The 21,746-nt window shown below is 38.8% G+C and overlaps 1 protein-coding gene across 2 annotated transcripts in view; it reads left to right on the top strand.

Annotated features, from left to right (window-relative positions):
- The window catches only part of WIPF1 (WAS/WASL interacting protein family member 1), a 136,841-nt gene that overhangs the window by 27,569 nt on the left and 87,526 nt on the right, over nt 1–21,746 (top strand). Inside the window, exon 1 of one of the 2 annotated variants that reach the window (XM_077154190.1) lies at nt 13,507–20,314. The exons of the other annotated variant lie outside the window; for it this stretch is intronic. The gene's annotated coding sequence lies outside the window, so the exon portion shown is untranslated. Of the gene's footprint in view, nt 1–13,506; nt 20,315–21,746 lie in introns of those variants that run through there. 2 annotated transcript variants of the gene reach the window in all.

Below are 21,746 nucleotides of genomic sequence, written 5' to 3'. Positions count from 1 at the left end.
ACAGATCCCAGAGTTTGTCATGGGCTACCATCCCATCATCTCAGATTTTTCCTTCTAGCTGCTCCAGAACATTGGAGGCTAGAAGCAATATATATATATATATATATTTTATTATCATAATTGACTTTTTTTTCTCTTTTGTGAAAAATAACATATATACTGTGCTGATTTGAAAGGATATGTGTATCCTAGAAAAGCCATACTTTAATCCTAATCCAATCTTGTTGGGGCAACCGTTCCTTTTTAAATTTTTTTAGTTAGTTTTAAATTTTTTTTATTGTATAGTGTAATATATATACAAAGCAAAGAAATAAAAAAACAGTAGTTTTCAAAGCACTCTTCAAGAAGTGGTTATAGGATAGATCCCAGAGTTTGTCATGGGCTACCATACTAGCCTCTCATATTTTTCCTTCTAGCTGCTCCAGAATATATGAGGCTAGAGGGCTTAAATTCTTTTTTATCATCACAATTGACTTTTTTTTCCTTCTTTTTTTGTGAGCAATAGCATATATACAAAAAAGCTAAAAATTTCCACGCGCAGTACTACAGTTAGTTGTAGAACGTATTTCAGACTCTGACATGGGTTACAATTTCACAGTTTGGGGTTTTTACTTCTAGCTGCTCTAAAATACTGGAGACTAAGAGATATCAATTTAATGATTTCAGCATTCATGGTCATTTGTTAAGTCCTATCTTCTATGTATAATTCCACCATCACCTTTGATCTTTCCATACCTCTCATTGGGGTTGTTTGGGCCATGGCAATTCTAAAGATTTGATATTGGAAGAGACTGTCACTGATATGGGGTAGGGAGATGGAACTATCTGATGTTCTGGAGAGGCTGGACTAGGTGTCAGGACTTATCTGGACCACAACCGTTTCTTTTAAACCCTATTCAGCACTGTGTGTTGGAGACTTGATTAGATTATCACACAGAGATGTGGCTCGCTCAGTTGTGGGTATTTACTTTTGAATAGAGGGAGATGTGACTCCAACCATTCCATGTGGGTCTCGATTAGTTTCCTGGAATCCTGTAACAGAGAAAACATTTTGAAGAGAGTCCCTTTTATTAGAATGATGAGAACCAGAGCCTATGCAACCAGAGACCTTGGAGATGAAGAAGGAATACACTCCCAGGAGAGCTTCATGAGGCAAGAAGCCAGGAGAGGAAGCTAGCAGATGCTGCCATGTTCACCATATGCCCTTTCAGTTGAGAGAGAAACCCGAAGTTCATCAGCCTACTTGAATCAAAGTCTCTTTCTCTAGATGCCTTAGATTAGACATTTCTATAGACTTGCTTTGATTTCAACATTTTCATGGTCTTAGCATATATAAACTTGCAACTTAATAAATTCCCCCTTTTAAAAGCTGTTCCATTTCTATTAAATCGCATTCTGGCAGCTTGCAAACTAGAGCATATACAAAAAAGCAATAAATTTCAAAGCACATTGCAACAATTAGTTGTAGAACAGATTTCAGTTTGGTATGGATTACAGTTCGACAATTTTAGGTTTTTACTTCTAGCTGCTCTAAGATACTGGAGACAAAAAGAAATATCAGTATAATGATTCAGTAGTCATATTCATTTGTTAAATGCTGCTTTCTCTGTATAACTCCACCATCCCCCTTGAACTTTCTCCCACTCCTTAGGGGTATTTGGGTTATGCCCATTCTAACTTTTTCACGTTGGAAGGGGCTGTTGATAATTTGGGATAGGGGGATGGAACTAGTTGATATTCTGGAGAGGCTGGTCCCTCTGCATTTCAGGACTTATCTGGTCCAGTGACCATCTGGAATTTGTAAGTTTCCAGAAAGTTACCCTAGTGCATGGAACCTTTGTAGAATCTTATATAATGCCCTAGGCGTTCTTTATGCGTTTGCCTTTTAGATCCTGTAGGAAGTAAAAAGTGGAGTTACAAACCAAAATTACAATAGTACAGACTTTTATATTTACCCATGTCATTACCCTCACTAGAAATCTTTATTTCTTTATGTGGCTTCAATCTATGGTCTATTGTCCTTTACTTTCAACCTGCAGAACTCTTTTAAGCATCTCTTGTAGGCCAGTCTAGTGGTGACAAATTCCCTCAGCTTTTATTTATCCAGTAATGTCTTAATCTCTCCCTTATTTATTTATTTATTTTGCATGGGCAGGCACCAGGTCGCCAGCATGGCAGGCAAGAACTCTGCCTGCTGAGCAACCGTGGCCTGCCCTCTCCCTTATTTTTTATTTATTTCTTTATTTTTGCATGAGCAGGCACCAGGAATCGAACCCAAGTCTCTGGCACAGCAGGCGAGAACTCTTCCTGTTGAGCCACCATGGCCTACACATCCTCTCCCTTATTTTTTGAAAGACAATTTGCCAGATATAGGATTCTTGATTGGCAATTTTTTTGTACCCAGTCCTTTTTTTTTTTTTTTGATAAATGGAATTACACTGTTGTGAGATTCTTGCCTGGTATGTGAAGAGGTTAAATACTAAGTCAAGGTATAGTGTTATAAGTTAAGTTGGCATATAGTAATCTCTAGAGAAACCAATAAAACCATCAAAAAAGCCAATAAATGGTGATAAAATGTAATAAAAATTCTGTTTGCTTAATCTGAAAGATGGGGGTAAGGAAGAACAAAGGAACAGGGAAAAAATGAGATGGAAAATTCATAGCAAGATGGTAACCTGAAATCCAATATTGTTAATTACATTAAATGCAAATGCACTGATAAAGTTAAAAAACAGAGATTATCTAAGTAGATTTTTTTGGAAGACCCAACTATATGCAGTTTACAAGAGACATTTTAAACAAAAGGATGCAGATGTTGAGATTCAAAGATTGAGAAAATATATTACCATATGTGTGTTTCCTATTTCTGCTGTAACAAATTACCCTGGATTTGGTGGCTTAAAACAACCCAAATTTGTTATCTTATCATTCTGTAGGATAGAAGTTCAACATGATCTTGCTGGGCTCAAATCAAGTGGTTGGCAGGTCTGTTTCTTTCCTGAGGCCCTAGGGGACAATCTGTTCTCTTGTCCTTTCCATCTTCTAAAGTCTGCTCACACTCCTTGACTCTTAGACCTCTTCCTTCATCTTCAAAACAAACAAATTTGCATCTCTCTGCCTTTCTTCCATTGTCATATCTTCTATCTCCCTCTTCCATTTTTTTTCACATTTTTTATTGTGAAAGATAACATATATATAAAAAGCAGTAAGTTTCAAAATACATTTTAGCAAGTAGTTTTAGAACAAATTTCAAAATATAGTATGGATTACAGTTTCACCATTTCAGGTGTTTCCTTCTAGCTGCTCTGAGACACTGGAGACTAAAAATAAATATCAGTATAATGATTCAGTAGTCATACTCATTTGTTAAATCTTATCTTCTCTGATACAACTCTTCCTTCTCCTTTGATCTTTCTCTCACTCTTGAGGGATATTTGGGCAATGACGATTCTATTTCATGCTGAAAAGGGGTGTCGGCATTATAGAGTAGGTGGATGCAACTGGTTGATGCTCTTGGAGAGACTGGTAACTCTGGGTTCAGGGTTGATCTGGCCTAGGAACCTTCCGGAGTTTTCTGAAAAATGAACTCAGTAAGTGAAACTTTTAGAGTCTCAGATAGAGCCCTGGGCATTCTTTAGGGTTTCAGGAAAACCATTGGTGCTCCCAGTACTTTAAATATGCTATCCCACTGTCTGTCTTCTTGTCTCCAGGGTTTCCAGTGAGAAGTTGGTACTTAATCTCATTGAGGCTTCCTTGTATGTGGCATGTTGCTTCCCTCTTGCAGTTTTCTCTCTATCTTTGCATTCAACAGTTTGATTATAATAGCCTGGGACAGGGTCTGTTTGGGTTTATCCTGTTTGGATTTTATTGAGCACCTTGGACGTGTATATTCATGTCTTTTGTTAAATTTGACAAGTTTTTCCCACATGCCTCCCCTACCCACCCACCCCCCCCTGAGTTCTTAACCCCTGGAAACCACTAATCTGTTGTGCATTTCTATAACATTGTCATTTTGAGACTATATAACCTTTTGGATTGGAGTTTTTCACTTAGCAAATTCTCTGGCAGTTCATCTAATTTGTTGTATGTATCAGTAGAACGTTGCTTTTTATTGAAGTATAGTATTTCATGGTATGGACGCACAGTTTAACCACTCACCCATGGAAGGACATCTGGGTTGTTTCCAATTTGGGGTATTACAAATAAAGCTGCCTATGAACAAAAACAACAACAACAACAAAATTGGGGAAGTTCTCAGTCATTATCTCTTTGAATATTCTCTTTGCCCCTTTTTTTCTTCCCCTTCTGGGACTCCCAAAATACGTATATATGTATGCTTGATGGTGTCCCACAGGTTCCTTAGGCTTTGTTCACTTTTCTTCATTCTTTCTTTATTCTGTTGCCCAGACTGGATGATTTCAATGGTCGTATTTTCAAGTTCACTGATTCTTTCTTCTCTCTGCTCCAGTCTGCTGTTGATCCCCTCTAGAGAATTTTTAATTTTTGTTACTGTGTTCTTCAGCTCTGTTTGGTTATTTTTATAATTTCCATGTTTTTATTGATATTCTCTTTGTGTCTATCTGTCATTTTCCCGATTTCCTTTAGTTCCTTTTTTCCATGTTTCCTTTAGCTTTTTGAGTTTATATGGGACTGTTTTTTAAAAACCTTTGTCTGGTATGTCCCAGATCTGATCCTCCTCATTGCGAGTTTCTAATGCTTTAATCTTATCCTTTGTTTGGCCTATAGCTTCCTGTTTCTTTGTATGTTTTATAACCTTTTTCTTGAAACCATTGATGTTTTAATATGTTATTACTGGAATTTAGAATTTGAGGCATCAGAGCTTTCCTTGAATGCCTGAAGCTAACCAAAAAAAAAAAAAAATTTAAAAGGTAAAAAAATAAAACACCTTTCACAGTTTTTGTAGATTGGCTTGTGCAAGTGTTCTCCTCCAAGGCTTATCTATACAATGAATTGAGAGACTAGCTCTAGGCCAAAACATAGGAACTTCCCTGGTCCTTTCTGCACATGCATCTTTCTTGGACATGCAGATATGTGGCCCTAGGTATTCCCCCATTTACATGGGTGCAAATGTCCCTTTTCCCTAGGAAACAATTTCCTCATGGTCCTGGGCACTGTATTGTATATCCTGTAATCAACACTCCCTTGCCCCAGGCAGACAAATTCCTGAGCTGCCTTCTACACATGGTGCAAATTTGGGAATGGCAGTTCCTCCAGGCCACCATCAGATATATCTGGCCAGGCACACATGCTCCCAGCATGTGCTAGAGGGTTACTCTGTTCCCCCTGAATCAGAACCAGGGATCACACTGGGAGCCTGGGCGTGCTGTGCATGGAGCCTTTCAGGGTTGGGGAAGGGACCCGCCAGGGCAGCAAGAAATCCTACTGCTTTTGAGCAGCCTTTTTTATTCACCTGGAAATTGCCTTGTTACTGTGTCCCTATTTAACTGTTTTCTGGAGCTTTAAGAAAGGTATTTCTGCCAATTCTTGCTGGTTATTCATGCCTCTGTGTGTGTGTGGGTAGGGGGGTGCCCTGAAGTTTTTCATTCTGCCATCTGATCAGGCGGGGCACCCAGGAATGCTTGCTTTTAAAGCCCTGAACTGCCATGTAGATGCTTTGGTCATTAGTCTTGGTTGAATCCATCCTTTAACCCTCCCAACCTTGGGCTAGACATATCAATGAAGAGGCCATCTTGGAAGTAGGTTCTCCAGTCCCAGGTGTTCTTAGCCCCCAGTTTATCAAGTATTCCCAGCATGTCATGTAATAGAAAAGAGCTGACTCTTTTGTGCCCTTTCCAAGTTCTTGACCCACAGAATCTGTGAGGATAATTAAATGGTTGTTGCTTTAAGTTTTGGGTTGGTATGTTACACAGCAATAGATAACTGAAACACTCACCCTGCAAGGTTGCCTGCTTTTATATCTTGGTCATTTACTGTGTAGCACATTAGGTTTTTCTAAGATCTTGAGTGTAGAAATTATTTAGTGTCCTCAAAGTGTGCCATATTACCTCTAGTTTTTTTCCATACAAGATAAACATGGGAAGTTTAAAGGTATTTATTCATCTGGGACCCAGGTTGAAAAGGCAATACACCAAACTCTTCTGTAATTTAGCGGTAAGGCAGTTCACCACCTCTAAAGTTGAAACAACAACTTTCCTCAATGATGAGGATGAATTATACAATGCATAAAACAGCACTTTGGGTTTTTAAAAGAGCATAATTCTCTTTATGCCCATAAACACTTATTGTAATCAGTATTTTAGGTTAATAGATAATGCTAATAGTTTGTGCTGTTGAGAACATTTGCAGAGTAGCTGCATGTACCGGTTGATTAGGCTATTAGCAGTGAGCTAGCCAGTGCTTTAGAAGTTCTGAACTGTAATAAAGGTCTTGGTGTTTTCATCTAGAAACCATTTAGTGGTCTTGCTTATGAGCAAATCCTTGAGTCTGAAGTTTCAAAGTCAGGGTATGGCAGCTCAGGGGGCGGATCTCTTTTTAGGAACTGTGTGGAGAAATAATGTTTTGTTTTGTTTTTCTATTTACTGGCTCTTTTGCCAAGCAAACAGTGTAGAAAGCCAGGTCCCTGGGGGTCAGGAGTTGTGTTCCTTGGTCAGGGATGGCAAATACGTAGCACACATGTTGCTAGTCCCTAAGCTGCCTGTGTAGACACGAGGTCTCTGTGGTGCTGTCTTACCCAAGTCATGGGTTGCTTGCAGGCTGGTTCTCCTGGCAGGCACCTGCGAGGCCATTTCTCCTGCTTGTCCTGCTGAAGGGCTCCTGAGGCCATGCTGAACCAGAACAAAGGCCCCTGGCACAGGCATCCCAAATTAATGCTTTCCATTTGTCAAAGACTTTCCACCTCCTTTGGATACCTTTCTCAGGGTTAAAAGTATCATAAGGAAGTGTACTGTTTAATGCTAAAACGAAAACTGATAAAGAGTTCATCCTTTTTAAAATGGACAATCAGGGTGATATTAAGATTCAGTGAAAGTGGAAGGTCCAGAAGATACCTTAACATACTGGATATTGTAAAAGGGACAAAGAGAGTTTTAGGCCCCTGTTTCTGCATTAAGATCTATAAATTAGTAGATGGGGTAATAGAAGATCTAAATCTGTTTTTTTTTTTTTCAATTTTTTTATCCTGAAGCATTTGTACTTGTGCATATACAGAGCGAACCATCTATAAAACTGGTGAGCTGGACTGCAGATTTGAGAATGAGGGATTTCTTTGTTCTCTGTTGCTGGGAAGATAGTATTATTTAATCATTCACTAAACCCTGCTGGGTACCAAGCCCCTTTCTCGCTATGGGAGGAGACAGACATGGAAAGGAGTAAGTGTAGTAAGTAGGCTTTTCTGGTGCTATGGTGACAGGAGGGGACGTGGCCTGGGGAGGTCTGGAAGGAGGTGGCTGACCCCTGAGCCAAAGCCAAGATGGGCATTGCAGGGCAGCACACCTCTCTCTGAGCCACTTATTGCCATACGTGCTGACAGAAAACCCAAATACAAATCTTTTTTTCGTCAGCTTGGCAGAAGGAGAACCGACATGGGGAGGGACGGGCATCCCAGAAGGGAGGTGGTTTGTGACTTAGCCCTACAGGTCCCTACAGCAGCAGTTTCTGAGCTTCCGTTGTCCAGATAGGAAGGATCCTGGAATTCTAAGATGAAGACTCATCTGCTCCAGTACAGTTCTGTGAAGTTGAGGTTTGCAATCCATGGGTAAGGTGGAAATTTCATCTTTTCAGAATTACTCTTGATCACTGTTTCTTTGTTGACTGCCAGATAAGTGGGCTAGGCTGCTATTTGTGGGCCCTATTATGTGGAAGGCTGGAATCACACCAGTGTGGCACGGTGGTGACAGCACTGAGCGGTGAGGAAGAAACTGTAGATTCATGTTCCTCATCTGAGAATACTTTGTGGGGGTACGTGCTGTGCACAGTGGTGGGTGGTATGGCCATCCCTGCTGAAGTTATGTTCTCTTTCTCCCTCAAGCATGAATAGTTGGAAATATACATATTATGAGAGATATAATCCCAGGGTGTTAGTCTGCTGTTTGGCTGGTGGTTCCTGGGGCTTTTTTGCTTTTAGAATTTGGATAGTACAAGGCACTAATGAAGTTTTGTTTGTAACCTTACATTTTCTTTAATCATGCTAGATGAATTTTTTACAGTTGTACATTTAGTAGCACACTATTCTTGGTCATAAATCTCCCCCTACCCCTCTGCGTATGCCTAATTGCTTGAAAGATTATACAGCTATAAAATCTAGGTAGTAGGGTGGGCCACAGTGGCTCAGCAGGCAGAGTTCTCGCCTGCCATGCCGGAGACCAGGGTTTGATTCCTGGTGCCTGCCCATGTGAAAAAAAAAAAAAAAATCTAGCTCCTAAAAATCTCAGCATACTGTAATGAATATTATAATTCATCGCGCTAATTTTCCAATAACAGGGAAAGTAGGGTTTATGAAAAACAAAAAACATAATCAACTCACTATAATATTCTGTTAACTCCTACTCTGTCTCCACATGTTAATGATCCACATTGCCCATAAGGTTAAAATGCAGTTTATGCAAAGTGTTCACAAGTCATATCTCAATAAACACTTATGTTATTATAGACACTGCACTGTTTGAACATTTTTGTGTATAAATTTGTCCTTGGAATTTAATTTTGAGATTAATTATTAGATATTATGTTAAATTCTTTCAGTAAGTATATCATTGAGAGGGATGCAACAGTAATTTAGTACATAGCACCCTTGTTCTATCTTAGGTGCATTCCTCGCAAATCTGCTTTGTTTCTATTTGCTTGAGGACAAACAAACAAACAAAAGATAATTTGATATGCAAAATTTAGTGTTTCTCATTCGTTATGACTAAGTCACTAATTAAACAAAATCATGAGAACTGTTTCTGCTTTGAAAGTTTCCCTTACTTACAGAATCATGTAATTCAGCCTGTCTGTGGTCATTTCAAAATCCACGTGAGAGTTCAGAAAAAAAGTGCTAAACACGTGGTGGGGTTTGATGTCGCTCAGATGAATGAGCGACATCAAACCTCCTGTTGTAACCTGAATAAATCCTGAGCCCTCATATGACCTGGATTCTGCCTACGGTATCATTCAGAGAAAATACATTTCACAAATCCCAATACATGATGCCTTGAAAAAGAACTTATCTCTTTAAAATAAGTGTGCTGGTTTGAAATGATGTATGGACCCTAGAAAAGTCATGTTTTAATCCTAATCATATTTTGTAAAGGCAGCCGTTTCTTCTAATCCCTGTTCAGTATTATATGTTTGAAACTGTAATCAGATCATCTCCCTGGAGATGTGATTTAATTAAGAGTGGTTTGTTAGGATGGATTAGGTGATGACGTGTCTCCACCCACTTAGGTGGGTCTTAAGAAGTTTCTGTAGTCCTATAAAAGAAGAAACATTTTGGAGAATGAGAGATTCAGAGAGAGCAGAGCAGAACGACATAGCCACGAGAAACAGAGTCCACCAGCCAGCAACCTTTGGAGATGAAGAAGGAAAATGCCTCCCGGGGAGCTTCATGAAACAGGAATCCAGGAGAAGAAGCTAGCAGATGACGCCATGCTTGCCATGTGCCCTTCCAGATGAGAGAGGAACCCTGAGTGTGTTCACCATGTGCCTTCTCACTTGAGAGAGAAACCCTGAACTTCATCGGCCTTCTTGAACCAATGTGTCTTTCCCTGCACGCCTTTGATTGTACATTTCTATACACCTGTTTTAATTGGGACATTTTCTTAGCCTTAGAAACAGTAAACTAGCAACTTATTCAATTCCCCTTTTAAAAGCCATTCTGTTTCTGTTATATTGCATTCTGGCAGCTAGCACACTAGAATGCTAAGTTTTTCTAAAAGGCATGACTAAAGGGTTTTAATTACACTTTATACCACGTAAACACCTCCAAAATTCTATGCAGCCAGTTGTTCCTCTACCTATACACATGGCAGCTTCCTAATTGCTCTCTCTCATCCACTTAGTTCCTCACTGACTGTGAGGCTTCCTCTTTTAAAAAACAAAAATCATTGAGATATAATTCACAAATACCATTTTCCTCATTTAAAAACTGTGTTAACATGTGTGGTAGTTAGATTCAGTTGTCAGCTTGGCCAGGTGAAGGCACCTAGTTCTGTTGCTGTGGACATGAATCAATGGTACGTGAACCTCATCTGTCACTGATTGTGTCTGCAGTTGGCTAGGAGGTGTGCCTGCTGCAATGAATGATGTTTGATTTAACTGGCTGGTGCTTAAATGAGAGAGCGCAACATAGTACAGCCCAAGCAGCTCAGCATTCCTCATCTCAGCACTCGCAGCTCAGCCAGGCCTTTGGAGGTGCAGAAAGGAATCACCCTGGGAAAGTTGTTGGAACCCAGAGGCCTTCAGAGAAGGCCAGCAGAGGTCACCGTGTGCCTTCCCACATAAGAAAGAACCTCAGTTGAAAGTTAGCTGCCTTTCCTCTGAAGAACTAACGAAATAAATCCCCTTTTATTAAAAGCCAATCTATATCTGATTGTTGCATCCTGGCAGCTAGCAAACCAGAACAACGTGTATGCACAACTCAAAATTTTCATTTTTTTATCACTTTCAAGTGTGCAGTTTACTGGTATTAATTACCTTTACAATATTGTGCTACCGTCACCACCATCCATTAGTAGAACTTTGTCATCACCCCAAACAAGAAACTCTCTACCTCATTAAGCAATAATTCTCCAAATCCCCGTTCCCATCTGGCTCTGATTGCTTTTCTTCTGAGAAATTCTAATATAAAATTTTTTGAGAGTAAAACTCACCTCCTACTAATAGGATAACAATAGCACCATTTATGCACTGCACTGACCAAGCTCTTTAAAAGCAGTATATCACATTTAATACTCACAAAATTATCCCCATATTACAGATGAGAAAACTGGATCCCCGCAAAATAAATAACTCACTCCAACTAGTAAGTGATGGGTCTGGAATTTGAATTGAAGCACTTGGTTCCCAGAATTCCTGCTTTTAGGACGGACATGAAATGGCTTAGCACTTCTGCCACCTGTTTTTTCTCTTAAATGCAAAAGAAGTAGATGTGCCTGAGGAGGAAGACTGTGCATGTAGGCAATTAATTGTTTGTTTTCTTGGTCTTGTGTTATGTGCGTGAATCTACAGAATGAGAGGTGCTTTCCCCATTCATGATCTCTCCCACACTCTAGGCATTTTTTGGATTGTTTACAATACCTTGTGTTATTTTTATTCTCTTAACTATTCAACCCAAAAGAAAGATGCAGCAAATGTGTGCTTGGTTCTTGGTATCGTTTGATACCTCTGAAGTTCAGTATATATGAAGCTTCTTAAAACCCATCCTTGGTGAATGGCAAGACTTTCCATTGTTTCCTTAACTGTTTTTTTTTTTTTATGAGCAGAGACTTTGCCATTCCCTTTCAATGTTTTGATCAACAACAGAGATGAGAGAGAGAGGACTGGTTATTTGGAATTCGAGTGTATGATATTGGAAAGCACTTATTTGATTGCTGGCATCAGGGTCTGTGGTATGTCAAAGAAGGATGACCCCACTAGGTAGAGCTCTGGCTTTGAGTATTGCTGGGCAGAGAGCTCCTTAATTCTGATTTAGATTGCATTTTTTTCTGATTTATATTGCATCTGACGATTTAGAGCATCAGACACAAAGTTTTCACAATCACATAATAACACTGCAAAAGCGACATCATCATACAATCATCTTCAAGAAACATGGCTACTGGAACACAGCTCTACATTTTCAGGCAATTCCCTCCAGCCTCTCTATTACATCTTGACTAACAAGGTGATATCTATTTAATGCATAAGAATAACCTCCAGGATAACCTCTAGACTCTGTTTGGAATCGCTCAGCCAAAAGAACATTCTTGACCTTTCAATTTCCCTTTAACTGTTCCAAGGGTTCAGAAACATGTCACATGGTGTCTTTTTGCATGATTGCTAATGAGGAAAGCCTCTGGCATGATGTAATGCACCAGAAGTCCCCCAGGGTCAACGTAGAAACAGTTGCTCTGGGGTCTGACTGGACTGTTTGACCTAGATTGTGGACACTGACTGCCAAGGGTGTGCCTCTCTGCAGTTCCTCCCTGCACAACATGCATGTGGTGTGATGGGTTTAAGTTTCTCTTGGAGACTGACCAACAAGTGGGCAGTTTGGGTGTGTATTGGAAATGACAGTGGGCTTGTAGTCAGAAGCTTTGGGTTCAAATTCCAGATTTCTCACTTACTTACTTGTTGGAATAAATGCTTAGAAACTTAGTCTCCCCATTTGAAATGTGAGAATGATTAATTAAAATATTTAACTCATAACATGTTTACAATACTAAGTTAATTTCTTTACATTTTTATTGTGGTAACATATATACAACACAACATTGTCAGTTTTAACCATTTTCAAGTATGCAAGTCAATGTTGTTGATTACAGTCACAATATTGTGTTACCTTGAAGACGAACATTTCCAAAACTTCCATCATCCCAAATAGGAACTCTATGCCAATTAAGCATTAGCTTCCCAATCCCCATCCCCACCTTGGTCCCTGGCAACCTGTATTCTAATTTGACTCTAGGAGTTTGCATATTCTAAATATCCTAATTATTTCATGTAATGAGGTAAGTATTTGTTCTTCTGTGTCTGGCTTATTTCACTTAACATGATGCATTCAAGGCTTATCTGTGTTGTAGCATTTATCAGAACTTTCATTCCTTTTTACTGCTGAATAATATTTCATTGTAGACATATACCACATTTTGTTTATCCATTTGTCTGTTGATGGATACTAGGGTCATTTCCATCTTTGGCTATTGTGAATGATACTTCTATGGTGTACAAATATCTGTTTGAGCCCGTGTTTTAAATTATTTTGGGTATTTAGATAGAAGTGGGATTGCTGGGTAATACAGTAATTCTGTGTTTAAGTTTCTGAGCAACTGTCAAACTATTTTCTACATTGGCTATAACATTTTACATTCCCACCAACAATGTACAAGGGTTTCTATTTCTCTGCATCCTTGCCAACACTTGATATTTACTGTTTATTTTGTTTTGTTTTAATTATAGTCATCCTAGTGGGTAGGAAGTGAGATTGTGGTTTTGATTTGCATTTCCCTAATGACTAGTGATGCTGCACATCTTTTCTTGTGCTTTTTGGCCATTTGTAACTCTTTAGAGAAATAACTATTCAAGTCCTTTGCCCATTTTTTAATTGGGGTGTTTGTTTTTTTGTTGTTGAGTTGTAGGAGTGCTTCATATATTCTGGATATTAATCCTTATCAGATAGGGCAGGCCATGGTGGCTCAGCAGGCAGAGTTCTCACCTGCCATGCCGGAGACCTGGGTTCGATTCTCAGTGCCTGCCCATGCAAAAAATAAAAATAAAAAAGGAAAGAAATCCTTATCAGATATATGATTTCCAAATATCTTCTCCCATTCTGTATTTTGTCTTTTCACTGTCTTTGTAATGTCCTTTGATGCACAAAAATTTTTTAATTTTGATGAAGTCCAATTTATCTAGTTTTTTTGTTGCTTGTAATTTGTTGCAATTACTTTTTAAAATATGTTATAACAGACACACTCTTTTAAAGTATTTTTACCACTTCTTCTTTGTGGTCCAAAATAGGATCTCAGTCCAGCAAATTAATTAACAGTTACTGGCAGGTCTTCAAATAGTTGCGATATATTTATCTTTGTGCTCCTCAACCCCCCAGGATTTTCTGTGAAAAAACAAACATGGAACTTTAATATTAACCTTCATTCAAACACATACACGTGTACAAATATGAACACTACCTACTGAAGATTTTGTATACATAATTTCCCCCATCATTTCTCCCCCCCACTGATATCAAAGCTTTAAAGCAATGAAAACCACCTCACTTTTAGGGTAAAAGAGGGGAGAGATTGTGGATAGTTGTTTATTACAGTGTCAATAAGAAACTCAAAATTCCAGACCCTCAGCAGGTATAACAACATTATTCCCTCAACTGAACTCCTCACCTCTTTAGAGGCTATATTTACGTTCTTATGATAGTAATATTGATCACTTACCTAATTCTAGAACAGATTCCTAAGCTTATTATGACTTTGAGTGACTGGAAGGAAACCCCCCCTGACAACTTCCTTTCTACAGTTACTTTTGCAGCCCTCCAAAGTGCCTGCATTTCTGATTTGCAGAAGCATTCTGCAGGATGTTCTTGACTTTGTCCTAACCAGTCGTTTCCTGACTAGCTGTCTATCTCACGCTTGCACAGATGATTCATGAGTTCTGTGGCCAGTCCTCCAAATATGACGGGAGGGAATGAATTAAGATCTGGCAGCAACAGACCCTTTTAGAAAGCTTTCAGATGCCTGTTCAATATAACTGCCACCCTTCAATTTTAATAATAATCATTATTATTTTTAATAGGAACCTACTATTACATTTCCCAAAACAATGGACCGATCTGATCAGTTAACAGAGTCCTACATGCAGTTCTGTGAAGGTAGGATTTCTAAACCATTAACTTTTTTTTTTTTTTTTTTTTACATGGGCAGGCACCGGGAATCAAACCCGGGTCCTCTGGAATGGCAGGCAAGCATTCTTGCCTGCTGAGCCACCGTGGCCCACCCCTAAACCATTAACTATTAAAACACACACCCAGCTAGGGGTAAAGGGTTCACAATAATAAAAAGCCTGGTCAATCAGCAAAAGTCAAGAAGAGGGGAAAAAAGAAAAAAGAATAAACATAACAAGATACATATAATAAAGTGACAAGAATAAAATTAGGCAGTTAACAATAAATGTGACTAAGTTAAATTCCTCTATCAAAATCAGTAACTCTCAGATCAGTTAAATAAATCTAGCTAGCTATATGCTGTCTTCAGGAGTCATATGTGTAGCATAATTACATAGAAAGGATGAAAACAAGGCATAGGTTGGTGAATACTAACAAAAACAAAAATAAAGATGACAATGATAATATTAAAGAGTGTTGGAAGAAATGTAAAGAAAAAAAACTGTTAAACAAGATATAGCAGAATAAGAGATACATATCCAACAGGGAGCTTTAACAATAATGAGCCTTTATGCAATGAACATCTTAACATTGAATTACGTAAAGCAAAAACTGATGAAAATTCAAATAAATAGCCATCTAGCATACAAAAAAAATACAAGTAAATAAAGATAAATAAAAGTTTAAAAAGTGCAAATTAAGTCTCCCATAGTGGAATACTTAAACAGAGTGCCTTTGGTATTTTATCAAGTAGTCAAAAATAAATGGGAGTGGAAGATTTGAGTAACATCATTACCAAGATTGGCCTAACCTAACAAATAAGAAATACATGTAATTTTTTAAAAGGCTACAGTCGTGGTGATGAATACACAACTATGTGATGATATTGTGAGCCATTGATTGTACATCATGTAGGGAACGCATGTGTGTGAAGATTTCTCAATAAAAATACTAAAGAGAAAGAAAACTAATTAAAAAAAGTCTATGGAACATTTACAAAAATGGGTTAACTACTAGGCCACAAAGAAAACTTTCAGTTAACCAAAATGTAGCCATGAATTGGTCACATAAAACGTGAACATAAAGGCATTGAAGCTGAACACAACAAGAAGGCTCCTGCCCACCTCCATCTAAAACTTTGAAAATTAAAATTTGACTCTTCTAAATAATTATAATTGGGTCAAAAAGGAAATCAGAACTGAAACTGTAGATTACTTAAAAATTAACAGATAATGCAATATATCAAGTTGTATGAGATTAAAAAAAGTATGAGATAGGACTAAAAATATACTTAGACACAAGGGTTAAGGCTTTGATTAAAAAGGGCTGAAAATAAATGAACTAAGCTTCTAACTCAAGAAGCTAATAAAAGAAAAAGTAAAACAGAGCATAATAGGAGGAAAATAAAGACAAAGCAGAACTAATGAATTAGAAAAAAATAGAATTAGTAGTTAGGCAAAAGTGCAGAATTCAAGGGAAAGCTGCCACAATGAGGCTGGAAAAGCCTCTAATTTAATGAGATAAAAGACCTTAAAATCACGACCCTTGCCCTCAATGCAGGTGAAAAGCGTGTGGAGAAAATAATTACTACATTTAATAAAGTATCTGTTTATGGATTATAGGTGGTGAATCTATAACAAAGAGTAATTGTTAGCCTCTGGGGCTCTGGTGTCAGACAGAGCTGGGCTTGCATCCCATCTTCACACTCATCAAGGGCCTTGGAAGGTTAGTTAACCTCCTTAAGCCTTGGTTAATTGATCTTTAAAGTGGGACTCACAGAACCTACTGCAACAGGTTGTAAGGAGCATTTAATGAAAATGTATGTGAAACACTTAGTTCAGTACCTGGCACGTAATACAGGACTGCTTTAAAAAGTCAGTACAGTATCCCATCTGGTCCATTCTGCATGCTGGTGAGATGATTAGGGTACTAGAAGCTTCTTAGTGCAGTTTTACCCAGGAGCGGGACTGAAAGTGGCCTTAGCTGTTTGTGAAATACGCCAACAGTGAGTGGTTGCGTTAGTATCTGTCTATTAAAATAAAATATCTATTCAGCATGATGCTTCCAAAGCAACAGTGGTTCATTAGCTGAAAAGAAGAGCCTGGTCACAGAGAAATGAACTGCTATTCTGCAGTTGAAAGGAAAGGCAGGTGGGAGGAGTCCTTCCTGAGCTCCTACTGACCAGAAAGCATATTTACTTTTCATCAAGACCAAAAATCATTCTTGCAGCTCTTCAGCTTCAACATTAGGCTCCTCAAAAATGGTAGTGGAATCATGAGATCTTTAAAAATTGATGGGTGAACATGAAAGAAGTCCAATAGTAAAACACCAGAAAATAATTTAAATCCCCCTTCTCTTTTTAATCTATGTTTAGAGTTTATGATAATTTGTGGTTTGAGAATAAAGTTAGAATGTATGTGAGAGTAGATAAAAGCCTTGGTATTTCTTAATGTTTTTAGAAGCTACACATCAAGCCACTTTATTCAAAGTCTTTGTTCAATGGGGAAAAAAAATCAGTGAAAGTAGTCGAATGATGTCCATTAGCCCAAACAAGAATTAATTGATTGCTCTATTTCCTCCATTCCAAGATACTGTCAATTGTAAGATATACCATCCAGTTAATGACAGGTGATGAGGAGAAAAAAGACACGATATTAAATGTATAGTTGATTCCAGAAATGATAAAATATGAAGGAAAAAAATACCACCAACATAAACATGCATCTTGGAATTAAGGAGTGCAGTTCACTCAGTTGATGTTTTGCTGCTGGTAAAGGGTAAGACTAAATTTATAAGAGCAGTGTTTTAAAAAGAGATTTTTACTATTGACAAAGGTAGAACTAATGAAAATTGAAGGTAGATATATGTTTTATCAGGCTCTTAGACTAATTTTCATTTGTTGCCTTCTCAAAACTGAAAATTCATGGACAGTTGGGCCAGGTGATATATAAAATGAGCATGGAGCATCTTGTAGTGCCAGAAAGTAAGAAAGTGCTAAAAAATTAAACAAACAAAAAAACCCACATTGATGGGAGTATGTTTAAAGGGGCACAGAAACTGTTCGAGCTTTCAATGGCCAAAGCTAGAACAATGAGCAACAAAATAAAGTAGGTTTATAACTCAAAATACCCCTGAGTCAATACTGACATAAATAAGTGATTGAATAAATTCATAAATGGGGAAGAAGAAATACAGCTTCTATGCAGAAGAATTCCAAAGAATTTATATAGATACTCTGGCCTCAAGTTGGTGGAGCATAATCCCCCACTCCTTAAGTGTGAGCTGTGAATAATGCCTGACTTCCTTACAAAGTATACAGTATGGAAAGAGAGAAAAAAGAATAACTTTATAGTGAAGAGATCTGACAAACACTACCTCAGCCAGGAGATCAAGACCAACATAAGCCGTTGTCACTGTGCTGATAGTATGTACCTTTGATGAGAAGTGACAACAGTAATTCTCTACCTCTGTGGTTTTCCTCCAAATAGCTCATAATCCCAGCCCAATCATGAGAAGACATCAGACAAATTCCAGTGGGGAGGCATTCTACAGAACACCCAGCAGTGCTCCTCAGAACTGGCAAGGCCATCACAGACAAGGAAAGTCTGAGAAACTGCCATGGTCGAGAGGAGCCTGGAGTGACATGATAACTAGAGGAAATGCAGTAGCTTAGCTAGGATCCTAGAACATAAAAAGGGCATTTGGGAGGAACTGAAGATATTACTAAAACATGGACTTTAGTTAATAATGAATTATCTGTACTGGCTCTTTAATTGTAGCCGATGTATTATGTGAATGTAAGATGTAAATGACAGGGAGACTGTGTATGGGGGATGTGGGAACTCTGAACGTCTCAATTTTTCTATAAAACTGAAACTGTTCTAAAAATCAAAGACTATTAAAATTTTTTAAATGCCTAAACAAAAGAAATTCATGGACAGGAGGCCATGAATTGGCCTGTTGTTGTTAAAACTTTAAAAATCGCACACAGAGCATGGCTTAAACAGAACATATGTCACTGCTTAGCTGAAAAATGGAACTGGCAGTGTAACCTAAAATGTGGCACTTCTAAATACATTCAAATGGTGTCATTATTATTTATCATCTATGTGGTATTTTGTTTTTCCAAAATTCTTTGCAATTTTTGATAGCGAGATGGCAAATTTTACCATTATTCCAATTTAAAGTTAAGGCCGTGCCTATTGCTTGGACAGCCCTCCTTGACTAAACTGACTGATCTGTTCATTCAGAAAACTAGTCATCAGCTGTCAAAACAGCAAAACAGTTACACATGCTTCCAGAGCCAAACATGCAATCGTGTGGTTAGACTTCAGAGTTTTACTGCTGTCCCAAGTTCTCACTCTCAGGACTTATTTCCTTACTCTGAGTTCTCACACGGAAAACTTCAGTGGGGAATTCTAGGATAATATATCAAGACTTGGAACAGTGAGTTTGTCTACAGTTACCTTTGTAAAAAAACAAAAATCTCTTCAAAAGCAATTTTAAAAAAAGAAATACAGATTTATGCCAGGATGGCCGGATAGAAACAACTTTGAGGCGTCTGTACTAAGTCAGATTGTACAAATTGCAGAATATTTCCCTTAGTCTAGGACATCATTTTACTCCCACACACCACTTCCTACACCTACAAATTCCATTACGTTTGGACCCTCCTGACAGCCATGGGAATTGTTAAAAGGAAGGAGGAAGGCACTGACTCCAGGAACAAGAAAGCTAGAAATAGCACCCTTGGGTCTTCTCAATTGCATCCCTGTCCCAGCTGTTATCTTTCCATCTGTTTGTGGCACAAGGGGCAAGTCCAGGTACTCTCCCTCATGCTCATATAGTGCCAGGAAGTAGGGAAATGCTGAAAAAAAAAAAACAAAACTAAAAAGCCCACCGTGATGGCAGTATGTCAGAACTAGCATCAGAACCACCCCCCGCCGGGGCTAACAAGCCGCCAGGGACCCACCACCATCCTCCAGGAAGATGGTGCTCACCCGTTCAGGGAAACCAAAAGGCTGGCAGTAGAGACATGTCTGCCAATTATTTAGCCCCAGGAGGCTGAGAATATAGTGCCTTTGTTTTCTGAACCAAGAATTAGGACACATTGTCTGATAGCAGGACTACAGATGTGAACCTGAGACTGTCCCAGGAAATTCAGAGTGAATTGCTGCTGCAAAATCCAGAAATTAAGCATGGGTGTCCTCATTTGATGGTGGTGCCTGTAGAGAGGAGTCACAAAGGTGCCTCCTGCTGCTGGGGACACCTGGGAGCGTGCAGCACAACAGCTTTTCCACAGCAGCACCAGCACCAGCACCAGCGGTGTCCTGGTGACGCTAGTGCACCCAGCCCCAGCTCCACTGTGAGCAGTCTGCCTCTTCTCAGGTGCCAGACCCCATCCCTGGGGGCTCAAGAATCTGTCTCTCCCTTTTCTCTTCTGTCGGTGGTGCTGGAAGTACCCGGAGTCCAGACAATGCTCTCCGCTGTCTCCCTCTCAGGCTTGTCTCCACTTTAGCTGTTAGGGATGCCTGAAACTACCTGGGTGACCTCTGCAGGGAGACAGCCCATTTCTTTAGCCACAGAGTTACCATAGTGTGAAGCAAGCAGACGATTTTATCACATGTCTCTGACTGGTTAGAGAGGCGAGTTGAAGAAGGTGCAGTGAGGAAGTCTAATGTCACATGAACATTTACAGGAAACTGCCTAGAAGATAGCAGGGGAGCTGGAGAACTTGGTCGTTTTCAGCGGATTAAAACAACACAGGTTAGTGGGTTTTTTTGTAACCCCTCTGATAAACCTTCCAGGGTCACTCTAAAATACTGATTTGATTCTCTTTCCTTAAACTGTCTTTATTTCTCCAATGTGAAGAAATTGCTCTGGCTTTGAACAGGAACCAGTGCATAGCTATAGCGAGTAACCACGCATGATTAGAGGAACCAGCGTTGAGCCATTATTGTGAAAATGAGATTCTCTGATCTTTTGCTTCCCTGTTTAGAACTTGTGAGTCCTTTAAAACAACAGAACTTCAGATGTTCATGAAATAACTTATTTAACGAAATTCATCTAAGCCTCTTCTCATGTTTACCTATTAACATAAATCTGAAACAGGACAAATCATCTTGTGTTTGGATCTATATCTGCTGGTGTTCAAAGAATGTTAAAAAAATACAGAAGGTACTGTGTGTAAAAACATTTGCTGCAAGGCTGTATGCCAAAGTTTGTTGTTTTTATGTACTTTTCCTCCAGTACATTTTTGGCTTCTATTTTATGTTCGAATGATTTCTCATGTCTTTATACATTTTTAAGTTTCCCTTTTTTCCTACCCCCTCCCTTCCTTTCTTTTTTCTTTTTTTCTCTTTGTCCCTTCCTTCTCTTCCTAATTTGAAATGAGAATAGTGCAGGGGTGGGGCCGGTTAGAATGTGAGATGAGGAAGTTGTCTGCCTGCACAGCGTTTAAGAAGCATAGTCTGGGCTAAAGCTAAGCAGGTACCAAAGGGGCCACGAGGTCTGTTACTAAGGCTTTATGTTCTCAACTTTGTGCTTCCTACTGAAAGGAAGATTTGAAGAGTCCAGAGAAGAGCCACAAAGATAGTTCAAGGATTGGAAAATAAGATCCCAGAAACACCTAAAGGGCCCAAGATTATTCATCAAATAGACAATGAGGGACAGGTTTAATAAAGAGCTTCATATCAGAACAAGGTTGTCTTATACAGTGTCCTAGGACCTACTGCTTTCAGCTCTGTACGACAAAGGAAAATGTCTCAGATCTAAGTTAGGAGGAGGTTACTACATTCTTGGATTGTTGTTAAGCACTAGAAATGGACAATCCAGAGAGTTGCTGAGTTTTCTCTGGACGTTTTTGAAACGTACTGCGTTTCTTCTCTGGCTATGTTAATGTATTAATAAAGGCAGGAAGGAAAATGAAAAAAAGAGAAAAGGAGTGAGAGCTTCTTGTTGAATCGCTTCATTCCAGCTCAGAGTGCTCTAAAAATGTGTCTCTATTGAAAAACAAAAAAACAAAGGGGTGAGGGGTCAGTGGGCTCATGTGTTGTTTATAATCCAGAAATGCAAAATAATTAGAAGAGTGATGAAAGAGTAAAATCTTTGCTGACTGTGTCCTTGGATTGCCACTTTTTTTTTTTTTAACATTATTTTAAACTACCATGTTGTGCAAGAAAATGGAGAGAAAGCACAG

The sequence above is a fragment of the Tamandua tetradactyla genome, chromosome 3 (genome assembly GCF_023851605.1).
Source record: "Tamandua tetradactyla isolate mTamTet1 chromosome 3, mTamTet1.pri, whole genome shotgun sequence".
Taxonomy (NCBI): Eukaryota; Metazoa; Chordata; class Mammalia; order Pilosa; family Myrmecophagidae; genus Tamandua; species Tamandua tetradactyla.
This window is presented reverse-complemented; position numbering and strand designations above follow the sequence as displayed.